Source organism: Lithobates pipiens, unplaced genomic scaffold, assembly GCF_037356315.1.
Source record: "Lithobates pipiens isolate NorthernLeopardFrog02 unplaced genomic scaffold, aLitPip1_a1.2 Scaffold_13, whole genome shotgun sequence".
NCBI classification, from domain to species: Eukaryota; Metazoa; Chordata; class Amphibia; order Anura; family Ranidae; genus Lithobates; species Lithobates pipiens.
The window spans coordinates 281,291,568-281,315,646 of record NW_027507718.1 but is presented as its reverse complement, the minus strand read 5'-3'; the positions used below and the strand labels follow the sequence as shown (position 1 = coordinate 281,315,646).

Below are 24,079 nucleotides of genomic sequence, written 5' to 3'. Positions count from 1 at the left end.
TTATAACATAAATTAAGAAAAATTTGTGTTTTTTTTCTAAAATGTTTTTTTTTATATAGCAAAAAAAAAAGTGCTGATTAAATACCACCAAACAAAAGCTCTAGCTGTCCTAGAAATTATAAAAATATCATTTGGGTACAGTGTTGCAAAATTGAGTAATTGTCATTCAAAGTGTGACAGCACTGAAATCTGAAAATTGGCTCAGGCAGAAAAGGTGTAAAAGTGTCTGGTATTGAGGTGATTATACACCGTGCCCTATTTGGATTTAAATAAACATATCTAAGATCACTTCAGCCCAGGAGGTGTAATGCTATGCAACTTCTTAGTACAATTAAATCATTACACTGCATCTCATAAAATGTCTTTTTGATGTAGATCAGTAAACTGCAGATCCCTATGTGTTTAAAAGCTCAATTTAAAACACAGCATGAGAGGTCTCTGCAAGAAAATTTAGATTTCAGAGGCTCCCAGATGGCATTATGGTATTTTCCCTTTAATTTTGAATGTCCAAAGCTTGGCACTGGTTCTAGGATAGAAACCAGAAAAGCCAATTGCAACACTGTAGGCTGCGAGGCCTGGTATAATCATAATTGTTCAATTTTTTACTGGGAATTTGTTCCATCACAGCACCGTTTAGAACTAAAATAGGGTGTTTTGGTTATGTATGCAAGGCATTTAGTTCTATTTTATGCAATAAAAAAATATTTTAGGTTCACAGCACCCAAACTCGCCTGAAGACTAGAATCTTTGTCTCTTCCATGAACTGCCTTACCAAATGTGAATGAATAACCAATGCTCTTTCCTCTGAAATGCCATACGCTTTATAATTAATACTGGAAAAGGTGTAGGTGTCTGTAATAGTCCCTAATTAGGTAGACCATTTAATAACAGGCCTTTAAAGGCATTCTACAAAACTCACTGCATCACTGTCTCTTTCATATAATTCTATTTATTTGTTCACTTTGCACTGGCTAAATTTGGATATTTTCTCTCCTGAAAGTGTTTTCTTAGTGTACACCACCACAGCTGCTTTTGGACTAGGAGCTCTCGTTAGTTGGGACACTTCCCAGGATTGTGGTTTCTCATGAATCGAGTGGGGTAGATGGCAAAGAAAAAGTGCAGAAAAGGTCAAAACTTTTATATTTGGAAATATTTACCTTCCGACTGACACTTTTTTTGAAGGAGCTACAGTCCTTCTTTGCAGAAATGAAAGAAAAACAATTAATTAAACTGATTGTAATGTCTCATTTTTTTTCTATAAAAATAAAAAACACGTTACACTTACCTGCTCTGTTGCAATGGATTTGCACAGAGCAGCCCAGATCCTCCTCTTCTCAGGTCCCTCTTCTGTGATTCTGGTGCCTCCCTCCGGTTGAGTGACCCCATAGCAAGCAGCTGGCACCCAAGCTGAGCTACAGCTCCATGTGTCCATTCAGACACAGAGCTACGGTTCTGCCCAGCCCTCTCTCTCTCTCTCCTGATTGGCTATTTGACTTTAATTGACAGCAAAGGGAGTTAATGGTGCCGCTGCTGTATCTCAGCCAGCCAGGAGGGAGAGTCCCGGATGGCTGAGACACTTGTGGACATCGCTGGACAGAGATGGGGCTCTGATAAGTATTAGGGGGGTCGAGGAGGGCTGCTGCACGCAGAAGGATGTTTATCTTAATGCATAGAATGCATTAAGATAAAAAAAAACCTTCTGACTTTCCAATCACTTTAACCACTTGTCAGCCAGCGGCCGCAGATGTACTACAGCAGGGCAGCTCTATTGTGCAAATTGCTGTATCGGTACGGGGCTTTGTGCAATAGCTATAGCAGGTGCTCGCGGCGCGTCGTCAGAGCCGATGTCTGCCAGCCACTGCAAACAATCCTCAGAGAGGCAGAACGGGGATCTGCCAGTGTAAACAAATGGATCCCTTTTTTGACAAGGGAGTAGACATCTCTCTCTCTACTCCCAGTCAGTCCACCCCCCCCCCCCCCACAATTAGAAACACCTCCCTAGGGAACAGTTAACCCCTTCCCTACCAGTGTCATTTATACAGTGATCAGTGGCTATTTTCAGCTCTGATCACTGTAATATCACTGGTCCCAAAAAAAAGTGTTACAAGTGTCCGATCTGTCCGCCACAATGTCGTAGTCCCTCTAAAAAGCGCTGATCACCACCATTACTAGTAAAGAAAAATAATAATAAAAATGCCATAAATCTATCCTCTATTTTGTAGACGCTATAACTTTTGTGCAAAGCAATCAATATACGGTAATTGTGATTTATTTATTTATTTTTTTACCAAAAATACTTATAAGAATAGATATTGGCCTAAACTGATGAAGAAATTTGTTTTTTTACAAAAAAAATTGGATATTTATTATAGCAAAAAATTAAAAATATTGTTTTTTTTTTTTTCAAAATTCTCAGTATTTTTTGTTTATAGCGCAAAAAATTAAAACTGCAGTGGCGATCAAACACCACCAAATGAAAGTTCTATTTGTGGGGAAAAAAAGGACATCAGTTTTGTTTGGGTACAGAGTCGCATGACTACGCAATTGTCAGTTAAAGTGACGCGGTGCAGTTTCTCAAAAAATGGCCTGGTCATTAAGGGGTAAATCATTCTGCCAAGTTGGACAATTCAAACTGAGCAGCTAAAGTTATATGCAAATGTTGACATTTTTACAAAGTATCAAGATTTGCATGTAACTTCAGTTGTCTATATATATATATATATATATATATATATATATATATATATATATATATTTATGTTGCATACTTATTTGTAAATGCCTATTATGATCTTAAATCGTTTCTATATGAGGGTGGTTAATATACATATGCATATATATGGTTTCTTACATAGTGTAGTTATGGTAGTATGCCATATTTGCTTGTTTTAGGAATATACTGCATTATTCGACTTCACTGTTGTGCCTTTATACAGCTAGGTGGTATGTAGTTGTCATCATTGTGGTTGGACATCTGGAGCACTTTCAATAATTAGTCAGTCGGAGACTGGTCCTCACTAACGCATTCTGCTTATGGCTTATCCTCTGTTTCCTCTGTTGTGGCTTTCTCTGATTTTCCACCTGTTGGTGTTGAATGAGCTTCACTTGCTGTAGCAAATTCTGCACTCTTCTTTCAGTTTAACTATATTGGGTCTTTCCACACCCCAGATCTTCCTCCTGGCACATGCATCGAATCTCTGTTTGTGCACAAAGAAAAATCTGACGCTGCTTCAAGCCCAAAAAGACTTCCCCACACACGAAAAGACTCCAATGAGCCCATCTCCAATTTGCAATACTAAAGCCTTGTACACACATCTGTTTTTTGTTGCATGCTAGTCTCATGTCGAAAGTGAAGAGGTTACTCACCATACGAAAATTCTGGTACAACAGAATACAACTTCAGACGTGATGCCATGTGTTGAATATTTTTGTATGTATGCTTTCGTTTCTGCACATGCGAAGTCTTGTTCTTACGATTTTTTCCTCCGAAAACCGCACTGATTAAAAAAAAAATCAGACGTTGAGTTTACGTACAACAAAAATTTTATAGTCTGCAGATCCAGCTTTTGTCCAATGAAAAAACTGAATCAGCTGTCGAAAGCACCATACTAACGAACCGAAAAATCAGCAGATGGTTCTTTGTATGAAATTTTATATCCAATTTTCCTATCGCGTGTACGGGCCTTAATGTAACAAATCACTGCACACCAATATCAGCATATTTTCATTTTATTCATTTGTGGAATCAGCCCATACTTGCACCCTATATCCTCACCTCTTAAGAGATTTACCCTTGTATGTGGTTTAATCATTGAAATCTCAGTGATTAAAGTGACACCAAACTCACATTTCGTATAAAATAAACTGAATGCAATATGTTTAAATATAAGCAAAATTTACCTTCTACTGTATCTTTTACTTTGTTTCATCTCTCAAATGCAAGTTTTTTGCATGCTGATCTCAGACTTCCTCTTCTAGGGTGATTACATTCATTCTCCATGGAACTGTCAGTTTTAGCACCAGAGACTAGAGGTTAGATGCTTACAGTAGTGACTGGGATGAATAAAACGAATAGTTTTACCTAACGTAGCACCATCCACACATGGGACACCCATCAGTAGAGGTCATTTTTACATAGCAAATGTGCAAAGGGTTCAGTTTTAAAAGAATTTGAAAAAAAAAATAATAATATTATTTTTTCTTACATTTTTGGCAGTTGATTTAATTTGTAACACATATCATTTGCATGCATAACATTGCAAAAATATATGAAATAAAATAATTTCTGAAAGAGCTTACTGCCGTGACAAGATATCTGGGCTTAGCTTATCTTTTCATGGCTTTGTTTTCCAAAAAACTCACAGAAGCCAATGGTTTAGAGGTTATGGCCTGTGATCAAGCATGTAAAACCGCATTCTAGTGTATTGCTGGTTAAGAAGCCCAATACTTTTGCATTCATGTTCAACCGCAATGAGAACCTCTTGTCTTAATGACAACCTGCATATCTTCCTTAATCCTCTGATTTTGTGGGTCACGGCTAAAACAAGTACATATGATTTCAAATAACTCCTCTTCCTGTTTTTTAATCCAAATTAGCAGGAAATTGAGATAGTGCTTTGTATCCCTCCAATTTTTGCTGTTGGAGCTGGAAACATCTCACATGCTCTAAGTGCGGTTTCACGAATCTCACCCACTCGTGCAATAAATCATACTAGCAATATTTAGCAAATGCAGTACCACTTAAAGCACCTGAAAAAACAGAAAGAGCTTGCACTTCTTCCAAATACATGGTGTTAATGAACAAAATCCAGACCTCACAAACAGTGAAGCCTTTGAGCCAGGACGTAAGAAACAGTCATACATTTTATCCACTTCTGTTTGGAGAAATGTGCCCTCCAAAAGACTGCAGATTCCTTGCTATTTTAAAGAGGCCCTGTTATCTTATAAAAAAAACTAGGTCCTTTAATATCTTGACAAATATACAAAAGAGATGACCGAACTCCCAATCTTCAGAAAATTACATGCTTTACTTGTTGAAATCCACATATGACGGGGACTATCTCAACCTTATACCAGTACCTTAATGACCGCAATACTACAACTAAATCTACAGCTATGTTAGGCTGGGAGACAGAGACAGCCCAGGAGTTTTCAGCATGTCTCTAACATGCATAAATGCACACGCTCAATCTCCATCAAAGAGATGGTAGTTAAACTACATACCCACTGGTACTGTACCCCTGACAGGTTGCACATAATTTATCCACTGGTTCCTGCCACATACTTCAGAGGATGTCAGGACAGGGGTACTCTCCTGCACATATTCTGGAGCTGTACTGTTCTGAAACCCTTATGGCAAAAAAACCTCCTCGCTGATACTCCAGTTAACTGGAGTTCTGGTGACCCTGACGTTTCAAATGTGCACTTTGTTTGCTGAACTCCCAGGGGTCTCTCCCCCTCAACAGAAGCTAGCACACACGCTCTTCTGTGCTATCCAATAGGCCATCACTCTAAACTGGTGAGGCCCCTCGGTAATATGGTCACAGGTGCTCCTACGTATGGAATCCATTAGATTGATGGAGAGAATGCATCACACTCTCCTAGACACTATGCACACCTTTGACCGTAAATGGGGAAGTTGGTCAACTCACCAAATATGTACTGGGCTTGGAGACCTCCTAGTCCCTAATCACAATGCCCAGATACACTGAGACCTTTCAATTTAACATACCCAGTACTGAGGGGGATTCTAACTGTAAACTTCTTGGCCTATACATAAGCAGCCATTACCTACTTATCACACCTCACAGATGAAATCTGGTCTACTCACATTATTACTCTTGCATTTTTCTTTACATATATTATCTTTTCTGGTTTTCTTATTAGATTGTTTACTGTTTATTCTGTTAAAAGGTAATACGAGAGATGTATATATGTACTATTCTATCTTGTTCCTTGAAAGTTAAAATTTGTATTTACCTCATATACCTTAATAAAATGTTGTAAACAAAATCCACGTATGACATCAAACATCCATGATACACAAGAACAATAGGAGCATGGTTAACATGTTTCACAAACCACATTGCTTAATCATAACCCTCCAAGCACATGTGCAGATAATCCTTAAATACTTCAAATGACAGCTAGATCAAATTAAACTAATTATGCTTGGAGTGTGCTGTCCCAAACAGACAAAACAAGTGCAATTGAAATATAAAAAATAGAAATAAAACAAGCACAATGGTGTAGTGGTTAGCATTTTACATTGCCCAACGGACCCGAAAAATAGCAAAAATGTAAAATGCTCTGCCTCCATGGGAAGCCTACCGCCGACTGCTCTCTCTACGCTGCACTATATAGTCTGCACTGCACTGTGTTATATACTCTGCACTACACTGAACTATATAATCTGCACTGCTTTATATACTCTTCACTAACTGCTCTGTATACTCTGCACTGCGTTATATACTCTACACTCACTGCACGTTCAATCCACTAACTACCCTGCCTAATCTCTCTATTATTGTACACTATACACGGCCGCCATGTAAGCAGCCTTAGGGGTGGGTTTCCTCCGGGTACTCCAGTTTCCTCCCACACTCCAAATTAATGCTGGTAGGTTAATTGGATACTGTCTAAATTGGCCCTAGCATGTGCATGTATGAATGTGTTAGGGAACTATGTAAAGGGCTGTGTAAATTGACAGCGTTATACAAGTACCTAAAATAAACACGTGAAAAACACTAATTGAAAGTTAGCTACAAGTGATATATATATATAAAAAGTGAAGATGCTCTACTTGTCCTAACCATTGGCCAGTGGGACAGTATAAAGAGTCTGATACAGATGGGGCCCTTATATTGGAGTGTTTAATTAAATAAAGAAGATGGCGGCCAGAGGCATCTTACCAAAGAATGACCCAGATCCTGGTCCGGGGCAGTCCCCTGGTGGCCATCAAAAAGGCCAGCTCTCTGCAGCTGTAGCAGGTAGTGGTAGCTGGAACACTCTGGGACAGTTGCACAGTCCTTCTTCTCTTGTTGCAGCCACAGTTTAGCATGTGATTCAGATACAGCATGTCTCTCCTGGCAGAACAGATCCTCTTGCAGCAATGTGGCTAGAAGTTTACAACAACAAACAGTGCTGCACCTTCTTGCAGCCCTGAGCCCTGTAAACAGAATCCCAGTCTAAGCACTCTCTAGGCACACACAGCATACAGTGCCACCTCCCACTCTCTATAGCAGCAGTCACAGAAAGATCTCAGCCCTGTTTCCCACTTTCAACTCACTCTCTGGGCAAGTACTATACTATCCTGGTCCTCCTTCTCTCCACGTGGTCTTTAAGCCTCGTAAACGCAATCAGATTTTCATCAGGGAATTATGTGATGACAGACTGTTTGCCTAAAATCCGACCATTAGTATGCTCCATCAGACAATTGTTGGCCAACTTTCCACCAACAAATTTTGGATGACAGGCTAGTAATTTTTCCGCGGACAACGGTCTGTTGTCAGATTTTCCTATCGTGTGTACACAAGTCCGTCACACAAAAGTCCAAGGTACAAACACGCATGCTCTCACCAAACACGACATTAGCAGAAGGTGCTCAAAGAGTGGCGCTCAAGAGCTGAAATTCCACGTAGTAAGTATTCATGTTTGTTGGCCAACAATTGTGTACCATTTGTATGCAAGACAAGTTCATGGCACACTCCATTCTGACAGAAGTCTGGCGCTTTGTCTGCGGAAAATCGGAAAACGCAGCCAGCAGTAGATCCAGATCCTTCTAGTCTGTCCAGCCAATCAGAGTCCTCCTTTGCCTCATTGCCAAGATTGGGTACTGTTCAGCTGCAGCAGCAACCAATATGGGTAAAGTCCAGCCTCCTCCCTCTCTGTAGCTGTACACCACAGGGAGGAAAGAGAAAAAAAAACATCCTGCAGCATTTATTCTCTGTCAGCAGTGCTGGGCTAGATTTCAAGAGTCTAGGCCTTCTCACCCAATTTGAGTTTTTTCCTCATTCACAAGTCCTGTCTAAGGTTACTTCCCTTGTGGTTGACATCCATACAAGATTTTTTTTGCAGTCCCTGAAGTATGAGACTCTGAGACATTGATTTATGAAAGTTAACATTTGGATTGTTTAGGGGAAAACCGCAGTATACTTTTAGTAAATAGACATTATAAGGTGATATTTTATACTGTACATAAAAGTAGTTTTCAATAAAAAAAAATTTGCTATTTGGTATACAGATCTGTAAAATTCTCCCTCTAGTGCTCATCTTACTATCAATTAATTTGATTAGCATCAGGGCTGGACTGGGAAAAAAATTTGGCCCTTGACATCATCCAGACCAGCCCACTTTAATTTTGCATACACACACAAAAACAGTATATAAACTATACGCAATTGCACAAAAAAATAAGTAAAAACATTACACAGTAAGTATAAATGGCTTTTTTAAATAAATTAAAAACTTGGCTGATGGTTGTTGTCAGTTTATATTACACAGAAACTAGCCCTTTACTCCATGATGCAGGAAGCTGTGGCAGCAACAGCAATGGTAGCAGTGGCAGCTCCTTCTCCAACCATACCCCAGCCAATATTAAATAAGAGGACTGCAGCCCAGAGAAGGAGAGGCCTTCAGAAGTGTCCTGTTCACCAATTTCCATTGAGATATAAGCTCAGTGGTGGATGAGCACTTCAGCAGAACTCTCAGCCAACCCAGCAATTATTCCCCAAGCAGTGCTGCTGCCAAGACTGCCAGTACTGCCACTGGTCACTGATGAATGAATGTACTGCCACTGGTCACTGATGAATGAATGTACTGCCACTGGTCACTGATGCATTAATGGCTGACCAGTTGTCAGCCATTAATGCATCAGTGACCAGTGGCAGTACATTCATTCATCCTCAATGATCATGACCAGCAGTGACACTACATTAATTCATCAGTGACCATGACTACCAGTGGCAGTACATTCATTCATCAGTGAACATGACCATCAGTGACACTAGTAAATTCATTCATCAGTGACCGTGACCAGTGTCAGTAAATTAATTCACCAGTGGCAGTAAATTCATTCATCAGTGGCAGTAATTTCATTCATCAGTGGCAGTAATTTCATTCATCAGTTACCGTGACCAGTGGCAGTAAATTCATTCATCAGTTAATATGACCAGTGGCATTAAATTATTCATCAATTACCGTGACCAGTGGCATTAAATTATTCATCAATTAGCGTGACCAGTGGCATTAAATAATTCATCAATTACTGTGGCCAATGGCAGTAAATTCAATCATCAGTTACCGTGACCAGTGGCATTAAATGAATAATTGACCAGTGGCATTAAATGAATATTAATGCCACTGGTCACGGTAACTGATGAATAATTTAATGCCACTGGTCACGGTAACTAATTAATAATTTAATGCCACTGGTCAATTATTAATTTAATGCCACTGGTCACGGTAACTGATGAATAATTTAATGCCACTGGTCACGGTAACTGATTAACCTCCCTGGCGGTATGATTCAGTCTGGAATAAGGTGCTGTAAGCGTTACAATTATTTTTCATGGAAATCTGGCGTTTTATTTTGTAGTCCTGTAATTCTTAGGAATAACGCTCTTAAATCTGTTCAAACCAGAGTCTAGCAGACATCCCGGGTATGATAAAGTTTATAATATAATAAAGAATAATAAAAAATATTCAATAATGTAATCAAATCCTAAAACACTAAAAAAGGGACAAGTTTTGGTTGCTATGGACAATCTCCAAATTCCAGGCAGTAAAAACAGTATTTATAATATAAAACTACATGCAGGGCACTGCACAGACCATTAGGGACAAAGGGGGTGTGTATTTTTTTTTTTTTAATACAGCACTGTAATCTGTAAGATTACAGTGCTGTGTGTGTTTTGTGTACCTTTACTTTTTTGAATTTGCCGCCGTTCTCCGCTCCCGTGCGCCGTAACGTCGCAGGGAACGGAGCTCGGCGGCATTCGCCACTGTGAATCGAGCGGAGGACAGCTCGATCACGCAGCGCGGCGGACATCGCTGGATCCAGGGGACAAGGTAAGTAACTCTCCCTGTGTCCTCCCCTGCATCGAGCGATGCGATCCCGAGTCTGGCTCGGGGTTACGGCTCCTGTAATTAAAATCCCAACCCGAGCCAGACTCGGGATTACCGCTAGGGGGGTTAATAATTTAATGCCACTGGTCAATTATTAATTTAATGCCACTGGTCACGGTAACTGATGAATAATTTAATGCCACTGGTGGCTCCATTGAATGCTGCAGATGAAAGGAGCCACCCTGAAACAGGAAACCTGGGGCAGTGGCACCATCTTTAACAGGAATAAAGATGAAAAGATTAAAAGATGAATAAGTTGCATACTCAGTAAGTGATTAAATCAGCTGCCTAAAGTGCTTAAAACTTAGGGTTTAATATCACTCCAATAGTGGTAGAATAAAGAAAAGGTGAGTATGAGCTATAGAATTAACATTCGTGACGTGGCAAATTATGAAATCTTGAAATGCAGCGCACATTCTCTTCTTTTTTATTTAATAGGATAACAATGAAGCTGCTTTGCTGGTGATACTGATGGAGCTATGACAAACATATTTTAAAAGGCTTTTATTTTCTAGTGATATCAAGAATAATATTATTATGCTTCTTTTTTTGTTACCACAACACCATTATCCTGTAGCTTATAAGATCAAATATACAACTATGTTGGTGTCCCTTGTAAATTTTACATTGTATTTTTTAAATGTAGCTGCCTACTCCTAAACTGTTATTTGAAGTAAAACACATAGTCAAGTATTATTCTACACAATTTTTTTATTGTGCATTAAAAAAAAAAAATACAATTAGACATGCTATCTGCCAATGGAAATTAACCAAAAGTGCATTCTGTGCATACAAAAATATAGAAAACATACCAAATCAAATCATTATTCAACCAAACAATTTAATAAAAGCCTCGTGCATGTGTCCTGCTTCTTAATATAGGGAGTCAGCAATGCCAAGAGTTGGTGAAAGCAGGGGTCCGTCATCCAGAGATAATTCCAAAAATCATCCGGATTATTCTCCCGCAGCAAAAGCATATGACATAATTGGTCACGATTAATAAAGCAACCACTTTTTGGCGCCTGAAATCCTCCTCCTGTTCCTGGACTGGACTTGGGCCAAAGCAATAACTCCAAGGCCAATAATAAATAACACGTTATCTCCTCCAATTCTGTAACATGTCTGGTTGACGAACGGCCATTCAGAAACACACTGAAAAGCTCAAAATTAAAAGTGCGAAATGAAAAGAGTGGATCAACAGTAACCAAACTTTTGCGGTACTAACACAAAATTAGCAGAAGGAGCCCAAAGGGTGGCGCTAAAGAGCTGAAAAAACGCGTAGTACACTACGTTTGGGTTTGTTGGCTGACAATTCCTTTCTGTTTGTATGCAAGACAAAATCCAGGCACGCGCCTTCGGACAAAAGTCTGAGGTTTTGTCTACGGAAAATCCGATCGTGTGTACGAGGCTTTAGGCTCAGAGTTTGTGCAACATTAAGAATGTTTTGCTAGCTTGTCAACTATCTGCACTGCTGTTGTCTTTGTTAGCCAAAGTTACTTTTGTTTTTTAAGGGATATGTTTCATGTTTTCATAGGAAAATGTAACGAGGTTTCTTTTGTATATTAAAAAAATGCTTTATAAAAACTCTTATCACTAATGATATGTAAAATGTCCTTGGTGATGTTCCAGTTACATTTTGGTTTGAATAAAAATCCAGCACATAAAATCCACTATTCAGTGGTGAAGCACTGTTTTTAGCTTTGCCTCATACTATTACTTCCAGATATCCAGCTATCTCTTTATGCCAAGACCCCAGGCTACTCCTTTGCGATTAGATCAGAGCAATTGTGCAATATATTAAAACAGTAATAGAAAAGAGAAACAAGGAATAAAAAATATCACTCCATTTCCCGTGCATTGCTTCACATTAGAGATGGAATATAAATTCAAAATGTGACGGAACACAGTTTTTCTGTCTCCTTTTTGTAAACAGATGGTAAAACTAAGTTTGGAAGATGTATGTCTGTTCATGAAGTTACTGCTGGTTTTCATTTGGAACTGGTTTTGTATAATTATTACAGTAAAGAAGCATGAGATTTACAAAGTATTTTCAGACTAGCACATATGATGTTATAACAGTCTATGTAGCCTGTACCTATTTTCAGGGGGAAAAAAACACTCTCCTGGGACCTGTAAGATTATTAAATAGAGGATGTTATGCTACACACTGATTGCAGGAGATAGGGCCAACTGCACTAGTAGATGGATGGAATTTTAAGAGTTTACAGTAAAATAATATGTAAATCAAAGAAACATTTTTCACATAACTGTACCTTGATGCATTAGTGCTATTTTTGTATGGATATTTTCAATTTAAAAAAAGACAAATAATCAAACCTTTGGGTGTGTAATCACAGTAAAATAGATATAACATCCCATATCACCACCAGCACACTAAAACAGTTACAAAAGCCAGTGTATTTTTATATATAACCTGCAGGTTGAACAGAAAAAAAACAAAAAACCTGACAGATCAACACAAAAAAGTTGTGTTATTGTATTCAGACTGGGGGACTGCCCCATCCTCCAGAATACACTGATCAGTGTTTGTAGCCATTAGCCAAGTGCTGACCGAATGCAGGTTTTCCAGAAAGTCAGATTGACAGAAGGCGGTTAGTAGCCGGTCAGTGGTGCATATGTACCAAAAATTGTCCAGTTCCTGCTGAACCAACTTTTAATATGTGTGTACCAAGCTTAATGTATATTTAAAGCCAACACTGTTTTTTCTAATAGAATAGGGAAAGGTTAGAATCTCTGCTGGATTTTGATTTGTGTGTGTGTCTCCCTACCGGAGATCTATCCTCACTAATTGTCTATGTCACTGGTACTGAAAGTGATGGGAAAGCCAAACTTTGAAGTTGTCACCAAAAAATAAAAAGAAAGGACATCTTCCAGTGGGGAAATGTATTCTAGAGAAAACTGTCTAAAGCTGGCTACACATTGTACAATTTTCCTTTAGATTTACCAAAAGCATATAATATGAAGTGAAACCTAAACACTTTCAATTTGTATGCAGTCAGGCAGGCCCTTGCACTACATAGTTGAAAGTAAATCTAAAGAAAATTGTATAATGTGTAGCCAGTTTAAGAGTATATTTGCCTCAATAGATCCAACAGTAATCCACGCAGCTGCTGAAACACTATCTACTGCTTGGTCTTCTGGCTGTTATTGAGTGCTCGCTTGAAAGCACGTCCCGACTCTTCAAGCAATGTCAAAAGGAATAAATCGGTAGCACACTAATGACATCAGAAATGCTTTTAACTGTTTAATCAGGTAACACAAGTTCACACCATGACTTCCCACCTGTCATCCATTTGCTCCAGTGCCCTTCGCCCAAAAAGAGGGCTTTTTATGGCCTGTGTATTCCTCCCCATACCTCCACAGCTGTAATCTTCCCATGTTGCAGGAGTTGATATGAGAAGCTGGACCTGTCACAGACATTCATCAAGAGTACCTACTTATCCCACCCTTTCCTCCCCCTCTTCCAATTATATAAGTTGTTTTATAGCTTCCTCCACCAGTCCTCCATTCTCCGAGGCTTTTTCAGCGCTAAAAGCTATAGTACAGCTGGGCATAGTTGTCCCTCTTGATGAGGGTCTGTGACAGGTCCAGTGGCTGCATTACCCCCCAGCACCAGACAATTATTACTGCAGGGGTATTGGGTGGAACATGGGGGGCAGAGAACTTTTAATTTCAACTAAGAGGGCAGCCAGTAGCACAAGGGACACTTTGCATTAAATGCAAGTACTGTCCCTTGTGCTGATAAAAAATAAATATATATATCTATATATATCTATATATATCTATATATATCTATATATATATATATATATATATATATATATATATATATATTTACCTAATTTACGAAACTCAGTAAACATTCAGTTATTTTTATTTTAAATATTTATAAAGCTGGTAGGAGTGCATAGAACTGATCAGTTCATTAGTTACTTATTTTTCCAAATGTTATATTTACTTTTTTTGTTTTCCTTTTTTTATCCTTTCTATTTTCTTTTTCTGCCATCAATTTTTTCCTAACATAACGTAATTGACATAGTTAGGCTGAAAAAAGACACGAGTCTCTAGCGTTCAGCCAAAAATAGAGACCCTCTAGAAACAGAAAATGCTATGTACACCCAACCGGACTTTCCGGCAGAAAAGATTTGACGGAATCATTTTATCGGATATTCCGATCATGTGTGGGCTTTTTTTTTTCAAAAAGTCTGACGGACCTAGAAATAGAACATGTTTTAAATCTTTGCGACGGAATCAATTCCTATCGGAATCAATTCCTATCTGTATTCTAGTTCGATGGACCAAATATGACGAAAGGGCAGCTATTGGCTACTAGCTATTGAACTTCCTTTTCTAGTCCCGTCGTACATCATCGCATTTGAAACAAACAGACTTTGGTGTGATCATGTGTAGGCAAGTCCGTTCAGTCAGAACTCTGTCGGAAAGACCGCTAGAGTTTATTCTGACGGAAAGTCCGGTCGTGTGTATGCGGCATAAGGGTTTCAACACTGAACCTTGAAGTACACCACTAACAACCATTTAGAGTATGAATCATTAATAACCACTCTGAATACAATCTTTATGCCTGTATTCTATCCATTCTAGACTACATTTTCTAAGCCTATAGGTCCTCATTTGCATATTATCTCTCTGTTAGGAACTATGCCAAATGCTTTTGAAATGTCCAAGTATGTTATGTCCACAGGCATGTCTTTTTCTTGGTCTTTGCTTATTCCTCATGAAAAGGAAAAAAAACAGCAACATTTTTTTTATTTCTTTGACAACTTCATTCTTTTATGAATCCATGATGACTATCGCTTATCAGGGCAGGTACAAGAGGTGGGCGAGAGGGGCGGGTGCCCTGGGCGGAGTGTGAGAGGGGGCGGATTTCCCCCCTCCCTCTGCTCGCTGAGCATAATATGAGAGCCGCTCGTATTGTCATGGCTGCCCAATCTGCTCCCTCCCCCTGCATCCCCATTGGCAGGGAAGAGACCGTCGGGAAGGACTGCGCCAGTAGGGTGGGTGGTGGCCAAGCGTCCCATTATCTCAGTAACTGTGAAAAAAACAGACTGATTTCTCCCGTCCGTAGGACAGGAGAATCAGTCTGTAAATTCTGAGACTGGTGGCTGCAGCTCTGAGTGTCTGTGACACTTACACAGCCCAGCGAACACACCACCTCCCCCCCTCACTGATGGGAGATCAGAGAGGAATACAGCTCCTCCCACCTCTGCTCCTCCAGGAACGCCCCGCCCGGAAATCTGAAAACAGCAGTTGCAGATTCCTTTGTGTGCCAAAATTCCTGATCTTCCAGCCTGGACCTGATCTTCCAGCCGTGCACACTGCAGTACACCATGATAATTAAACTATCCTTATCTCTATCCCCCTCCCTTCTCGCTCCCTCCCCCCTCATGTTCTTTCAAGACAATCACTAACTTTCAGTTCCAGAAACGTGGGGGAGGGCACAGTTTGCCATTTTCACCCTGGGCATCAAATGGCCTTGTCCCAGTACTGTCGCTTATTGTATTATTTTGTAGCAAAAACTCATGTATGTGGCCCCTTATCAAACTCTCATGTGTCTTCTCAAATATACAAGTTAAGCTTACAGGTCTGTAGTTACTTGGTAAAGACATTGATCCCTTTTTACATATGGGCATCACATTGACCTTGTGCATTACCAAGTCAGTCATTAAAGAGTCTATGAAATTAGAAGCAATGGTGTCTAAATAACAATAATCAACTTTTTGAGGACATGTGGGTGCAAGCCAATTTTTATTCACATTTAGTTTACCTAACTGGATAAATATCTTGTTTTTAATGATAAATTTCTTACTTGAATGTCTATTTGAACCTTGTATACAGACATAATATTTTATAACCGAAAATGAATCGATCTGGAGTTGCAGACAATTAATGAATGTAGGTGGGGTGCAGTGCTGGGATAAATAACCCAGTGGGGAGGCCACCCAACCGGAAACACTGACATTTCCAACAGCATGTAGAAGGCTGAATGTAGCTGAGTTGTCAGCATGTATAAGGAGGGGGAAAATATGGCCTGGTCATCTTGTACCCAACAGCAGGTTTCCTGAGAAGTTGCGAGCCCTATGCTTACTCTCCTCATCAGGAACTAGTACTGTCCCTACCAGGTGTTCCTACTCTACCAACTCTACCAACTCCCAAATGTGCACCAAAACCTGGAAGCCAGGGCCTTTAATTGGCTCTCCCTGACAAAAGATGGCTGTCAGAATCATACAAGGTGGCAGCATCCAAATGTATGCTTCCCCAGCAACCCAGGAAATTATAGAGGAACTTTGTTCCTCCTGACTTCCTCTCCAACTGCAGTGCCACTGCAGACAAGTGCCACCTGCAGCGGAGAAAGTAGACTGCACCTGTCTACATGTATGTCAGTTTGTGTCTCTTAAACTTAAAAAAAAAAAAGACTGGAACAATCTCTTCAAAGCGAGACAATATCCCCATATAGACAGTCCTCATCAGAATAGGTTTTCCTTTTGAAGGATGTCCCCCTAACCTCCTGCATCTAGAGTAATTGCATTCCCATTACTTTTTGTATGAGAAACAATAGTGACTGGGACAGTAGTGATGTTTGAATCTTCTCAGTGTAGACAAAGGCTGCAACAAGGATCTGACAAAGGATCTAACTATTCCTCACTATTCATAACAAAAAAAGGGTTTTACATACATTTTAAAGCTGATGTTTCGTAGTTTTGGGATAATTTTTAGCAGAAGCAGCCATATGCATGAAGTAGAATACACACACTTGCACATACCTAATAGGTTAAAGGTTTAAGGACAGGGGTCTTTTTGATCTCTGATGTCTCACCTGCCCTCCGTTGAAGCAAATGGAGTGCAGATTGTGCTCCTACAGCATCTTCCTGTCCCCAGTGGCCAAGAAAAGTGACACAGGAAACCAGAAGACACAAAATACATGTCACTTCTGGGTTCTTTGCAGCTAGGGGAGATTATTAAACAGATGTTCAGTGGTTTCCCTTTTCTCCACCCAGCAACACCTAAGCTGATGGCCATAGTTAACAGGCCATGCAGTGCATTATGGTTTAAAATAAATTCTCCTGGGCAAATCAGTACATAAATTTGCCAGGATCACAAAGCTTGAAAAATCTCCACAATAGGGCAAGTGACAGCAATAAAATCCCAACCAAGTCTAGTCCTCTTATACCCAAAACTAAAAGGACACCTTGACTGGAATATTATTTTAATATATTTGTACATAACTTGTGCTTGGTGTCCATTAAGTATTTCAGCCTTTTACATTTATATTGGTAGGAATTTTACTATTTAGCTAATCCTCCATTATCTACTAAAATTGATTTGAAAGAAGAGAGATGGGAAGTTGAATTTCTTGGGTAGTCTCCTGTGTTATCAAGCCAGTGTATTACATCCTTGCATGAGATCATTGTGATGACTTCAGTGCACTGCAGTCTTTATGAGACAATACAATAAAAACTGGCGAACATGCTGAATAAGACGTTATGTATAAAAAGTTTATGCTCAGTTGTGTAGCTTGAGTTTTCTTAAATTAATGTTGACACATAATTATATTGTAGTTGATGGTTTCTTTAGCAAGAGATTTCTGCGCACGTTTTGTTCAGGGTATGTGAAGCACTTTAATCCATGGAAAGAAAACAACTGAAAAGCGGTTTATGCTTGATAATGTTTTTGATTTGCCAAGGGACTTGGAATAATGTACGATTCAGTATTTTGCTTCGTAGAAAGATTTAGGCATTGGGAGGCATGATAGTTTTTTGAATTTCATCACATTCAAATTTAATTATAATAGTTTACAACTTAAACATGAACAGATCAAAGAGCACAGCTCTTGCAATCAAAAATACTTTTGACTGCTGTACTGGTTGTACTGCCTGATGCACTGCATCCATATTTACTTTTATATTACTCTTCATTTATATTGTTATTAAATTTTACAAAGTTGTATAACACTGAATATTCGGTATAAAAATATATTCTTGAAGTGAAACCTGGAAATAAAGTTGCTTGCCATGGTATATTGTTGTTTTTCAACCCCTTTCTAAGAACGATGCAAAGGAGTAGTACTTTACACATGGAATGCATTGGCCAGCATTTCTGTAGGCTCAGATGATAGCTATTTAGAAGATAAAGATACCAGCAACTATAGGAAAAGGGCCAGGTGAATAAGATACAAGCCAAGATGAAAACTAGATCCATTTGGAGGATAGGCTGTGTCCCTTGAGCCAGTTCATATTATGTGTGAGCAGAATGTAACACCAGCTAAATTGTACATCCAAACTTTGGTCAAGAGAGTTCCAATTGTACTGGAAGCTCAACAGCAAGAAACATCCAAGTAAACTATTACGCTTTCTTATTATTTATTTATTCTTTGCTATGCTCTTGCACATTTTTTTATACAGGTATCTGTCTGGTCTTAACATTCCAAAACATATATATAGCTAATAAATTCTTTCACAGTACCATTATAAAATCGAGCATATTGTGAACACCAAAATGGAGAACACTTGCACTGGATAATTGAATGCAGACCAAGGTTTGTTTGTTTTTTTCAAACCAAGGCTACCATTGAGTTAAATTGAAGTATCAGTGCTTATTTAAGGTTTTAGATCATGTATTGTTATAGATTACCATCTTATAGTTTCCATGTGTTACAGGCATATGTTGCCTTTGTTAAATACCTATCCCCTAGCACTGTTTTGACAATCTGACATCATTTCACTACCATCAAATGCATCTACTCACTTTATAAGCCAACAATAGACAGTAAATGTAATGAATACAATAAGATATGAAAAGTTTAAGATCTTCCTTGACACTTGTTTTTTTGTTACATATCTCCACTTGCAGCTGCAAAATACTGAATGCCTACTAAGCTACAAGAAAATTCATAAAAATAGATAAAGATTTAGCTAGTAAATATATTCAAATACTCATCTTACGTAAAGAAAAACATTTTAAAACCAAATCTAAAAAATGGTGGTCAGTTACACAAAATGAACCAATGACGGTATAATAGGTGAGCTACACTTAAAGGTTAAAGGGGTTGTAAAGGTAAATATTTTTTCACCTTAATACATTCTATGCATTAAGATGAAAAAACATCTCACAGTGCCGGCGCCCTCAACCCCCCTGTTTTACTTACCTGACCCCTCCAAAGTCCCGCGCTCGCACAGACGTCCTCTTCACCACTCAGCCTGGCCGCTGATTGGCTGGAGTGGATGGATTGAAAGCAGAGCAGCCATTGGCTCATGCTGCTGTCAATCACATCCAATGACTCGGCTTGCCGGGGGCAGGGCCGAGTGATACAGGGAGCGGCTATAGCCGGCGGCTGTATCACGGGAACGCACCCGCAAGTGCTTCTCACCATGCGAGGGAGCTTGCATGAACGTGAGAAGTACTTGCGGGAGGAAGCAAAGACAGCTGCCGAGGGAACCCAGAAGAACAGGTTCGGTAAGTATAACATGTTTGTTATTTAAAAAAATAATAATAATAACTTTGCAACCCATTTAACTCTACTTTTGATGAGAAAAACACAAACCCCTCGAGTGACCAATGTGCATTGTAAGGATCCTAACAATTGTTTTTTGAAAAATCTTGCCTTTTGTTGCTTTGAAGAAAAAGCTGCTTGTATGGGTGTGTCAATATGCAAAGTCTATCTGAATGGGAGTGACTTTTTTATTTTTAATCAGCTGATATACTGAAAGTGTTATAATAAGGAAAATTGCAGTGTCTGAATCTCTTTAGAAGTTATTAATCTTTTGTAAGTGTCTCACCAAAAAATGAATTTTTGGTTGCAGAGGATGTTTTTTTCCCCACAAAAGTCGAGTTACCCTTTCAACTACTGATTTATTATGAAATGCAGAATTGCATATTACAGGACTGGTGGCAAAATAAGATGGAATAAGCAATTAAATTTTCACTGTGTATGTTAAATGAAAGTGTTAGTCCACCCAAAAGAGCCTGTGCATATATAGGAAGAGTAGGACCCTCATGCTGAGGAAATAATTTTTAATTCTGCTGAGAAATAGTAGTCCTATAAAGGTTATGGACAAAACAGAGCACATATTTATATTTTATGTTGAAATATACATGTAAAATGGCAACATACTTAGTTGAAATACATATGTATGAACAAAAAATTGTAATTCCCTTAGCCATTTTTCTAATCTAGATTTCCCAGTAAGACACTGGTGTTAAGTTACAAAAGCCAAATAGGACTGTTCACTTTGTAAGAGAAATTGAACTTTGCAAGTGAATTTTCCTCAAAGCATTGTGAATGATGTGAAATGCTGCTGACTTACACCATCAATTATGTGCAAGCAATAATGCTGTTTTATTTTTTGGTTTGTGTGTTTTTCTAGCATCAGATTTAGTATTCTTTGTAAAAGGGAAGTTTTAGCACATTCACTAAGCTCTGGGAACCCCACTATTTTTGCATTGCAGTTAAAGCAATACAGCTCGGTTAAGACAGTGATTACTAATTAAAGAACAGCTGCTTGCTGAAGAGTTCATCTTTGTGCTTTTACCTCTATTGAATAAATTCAGTTTCTTAGACTAGTGCAGTGAAGTTTGATTCGATAACAATGATGCCCTCTTCTCTCCTAGTCTGAATGCTGATTTGTAAGTAATAACAAGAATTTAGTAAAAAAGGAAATTGATTTATTATTTAAAATATAATTTAAGCATTTTATTGACTGCACACTTGGAATAAATTGGGGTACTTCATATCTGTCTACATTTTCTTTCTAATATAACATATACAAGTCTTCAAATGCAAAAAGTTTCATTATTTGGGTCAAACAGTAAAAAGAAAAAAAAAACAAAAAACTTTATTTAATCAAATATCTTATTATAAGGTTAATGAAAATAAGTCCCACATTCTTAGTCTGGGTGTGGACCCGGCTGTCCAGGCTCGCCTGGCGAAAAATTATCCTTATTCATGAGAGACCAACGGGATTCAGTACCTGGGCATTACGTTAACAACTAGAACTGCACAGTTAGTTGAGGCGAATTACACAACATTTCTCCAACAATTGGATCATAAACTACATTCCTTGTCCAAAGTGGCACTAACGTGGTCCGGACGTTTGGCGGCACTCAAAATGATAGTCCTCCCTCAATTTATATATTTATTTTGTACTCTTCCTATTCCAACCCCTGACTCCTACCTTACCAAAGCTCAGGTTATGCTGAATAATTTTCTATGGCAGGGGAAGAAGGTCAGGTGTGCATTCCATAAGCTTATCAAGTCTAGATTGTCAGGGGGAATAGGACATATTGCATTAAAGGACTACTATTTGGCAGCTTGCCTAGCACAAATTAGACAGTGGTTTCAGGGCGGAGCCGGGGCTAGATGGATTGAGTTAGAAAAATACATATGCCCTTATAGAAACCCGCTAGACCTACTCCTAGCAGCTAGTTTTATGTCCACCCTACCCTCTGGTATCTCTCCACCTATGGTAGCGGCCATTGAAGCTTGGAACATTCTACTTCACACTCCACTGGCCGATGTTCCCTCTAAATCCGTCCCAATGCCCCTTACGTGTCTTCAACTTCTCATTCCAAACCTAAATATCAAACACTGGTTGGTCAGGGGTGTCACTACTGTTGGTGCTTTACAGATGGGTCCAGCCACAAAGTCCTTTAGGCTACTCCAATTGGAGTTCGGTTTGCTGCCAGGCGACATTTTTACCTATAACCAAGTCTCCCACTTACTCTCAACTCTCCCGAACCTGTCTATCGTTTTACCATGGAGGGCCCATCTGTATTACACCAACCCCACCACGTCCATTAGGGGTATCTCACTGATGTACGGTCTTCTGCAGCAGAAAACAACGTTTCTTAAAACCCCTTCCATGCGGTCGTGGGAGTTGGAATTGTCCAAATCCTACTCCATTGATCAATGGCGTAAGGCTGTATCTTCTACCTATAAGGCCACTAGATGCACCAACTTGTGGGAACTTTACCAGAAGTTGTTGCTGCGGTGGTACTTGACGCCCTCTAAGTTGGCCTGCTATACCCCCCAGAATTCATCAACGTGCTGAAGGAATTGCGGATATAGAGGCACGCTCTTCCATATTTTCTGGGAATGCCCAGCAATCCAATCCTTGTGGAATGCTATATTCAACGTAATATCTTTGATCTCCAACACTACTGTGCGCCCATGCCCAGGCCTGGCTATTTTATCTCTAGGCATTGATACTCTCCCTCCCAGTCTAAGGAAGGTTATTACTCATATTCTTCTAGGCGTGCGCCTGGAACTGGCCAGAAGGTGGAGGTCGACAACGACTCCATCGCTATTTGACGCGCTCCAGACAACTCACTTACATATCTCCTATGAACTATTGTTCGCCTCATCCTTGGGCAAATATACTCAGGCTTACACAGAATGGGAACCATGGTTGAACTGGTATAAGAGACATATGGTTTAACTGAATCCCTGAGGGGAAGTGGTTTCATAGCTAGGGTTGGGGGGGTGCGCTCGGTCGACCCGGGTGCAGCTTGTTCCCAGTTGGGGCGCCTGGGGCGGTTGGACGCAGTTCCCCTGATCATTATCCCCCGCTTCCTTGTGTTATACTCTTTAGTACGCTTGCTTCAGGTTTCTATCTGGTAGCTGAGTCCTCAAACGGTTCCACTAGATTATATTACCTTGCTTACGATTCAACTTATGCCTTGACCTATATTTGTTCTTGTTAGGAATACTACGCTTGAACGATCCTTCACTTTCCAGGAATAATTTTATGGCCGAACCTTTGTACTTTGTTTCTTTTTATTCTTTGTACTACTTCATTGCTGTTTTTGTATGTTCTTGATACTTTGTATGTTCACATATTTGTGTGTATATCCCTGCTGTAATTCTCGTGGAAATTTATAATAAAAATATATTGTTATAAAAAAAAAAACTGCCACAATATTGAATATACAGGGAAGAAAAAAAGTTGGCACCCCTATTTATACCAATAAAGAGATGAAATCAAACTCACAGACCTAATGTAGACAAGCAAAGGAGTTAATGAGTGTCTTGTTTGACTATACCCAAGTGGCATCTTTCCAAGCCTTACATTGCAGCTTTGTGCATTACCAGTCCTGATATAATACTGCCAAACTGGATTAGAGTCTGACTACATTGGCAGTCACAGATATTTTTACTAACATAGTGTGCAATCTGGAAGCCAACATAAACTATAGAAAATGATTCTAGTATGTAAGGAGTCAAAGAAACCTAAGTGGAAATCTGTATTGCAATTGATTTATATCGGTTATATTCCACTTGAGCAATAAATACCTGCTGTTACTGCTATTTTAGTCAAATTGCTTTGTGGATTCACAATACCATGGTGAGCTGTATGAAAATAAAAACCAGGGATAATCATTGATCGTAATATAATTTTTAATAGCAATCTACAAATGTTTAACCCATCGTGCCATATTAGATATGAAAGAAGATACCTGGAGTGTGCTTTTTAAAATTTAAATGAAACTTTTCCATTCTAAAGTATATGAACATTGTAGTGCTTTTATACAGTCTGACATAATTTTCTCTGCTCTGTGAGAGGCAAGATGCCAGAACCCAATGGGGGTATAACTGAATCTCTGGGGAATGGGAAGATGGCTTTCGTTCACTGATTATGTATTGGTGGTTGTAGCTCATGCTGATTAGTTCAATTTTGGCTTTGGTTTCAATGGACATTGGCAATGGAAAGGGTTGCTTTGAAGTTAGCATCTTTCAAAGCTGTGCAGTTTAATGCTTCAAGCTTGTATATCAGCTATTAATTTATTTCTATTTTTTTTTCTGCAAGTTATTTTATCATAATGTGCAATTATGTCTGGTAAGGAAACGCTTAAATATTTTTATATCAAACAATATTGCATAGAACTGGCAAAATTGTAGCACTTAAGTTAATTATCACAA

General features: G+C 39.1%; 1 protein-coding gene across 1 annotated transcript in view; it reads left to right on the top strand.

Moving 5' to 3' along the window:
* Positions 1 to 24,079, top strand: part of DKK2 (dickkopf Wnt signaling pathway inhibitor 2) — a 132,357-nt gene that overhangs the window by 85,909 nt on the left and 22,369 nt on the right. The gene's annotated exons all lie outside the window — the stretch shown is intronic.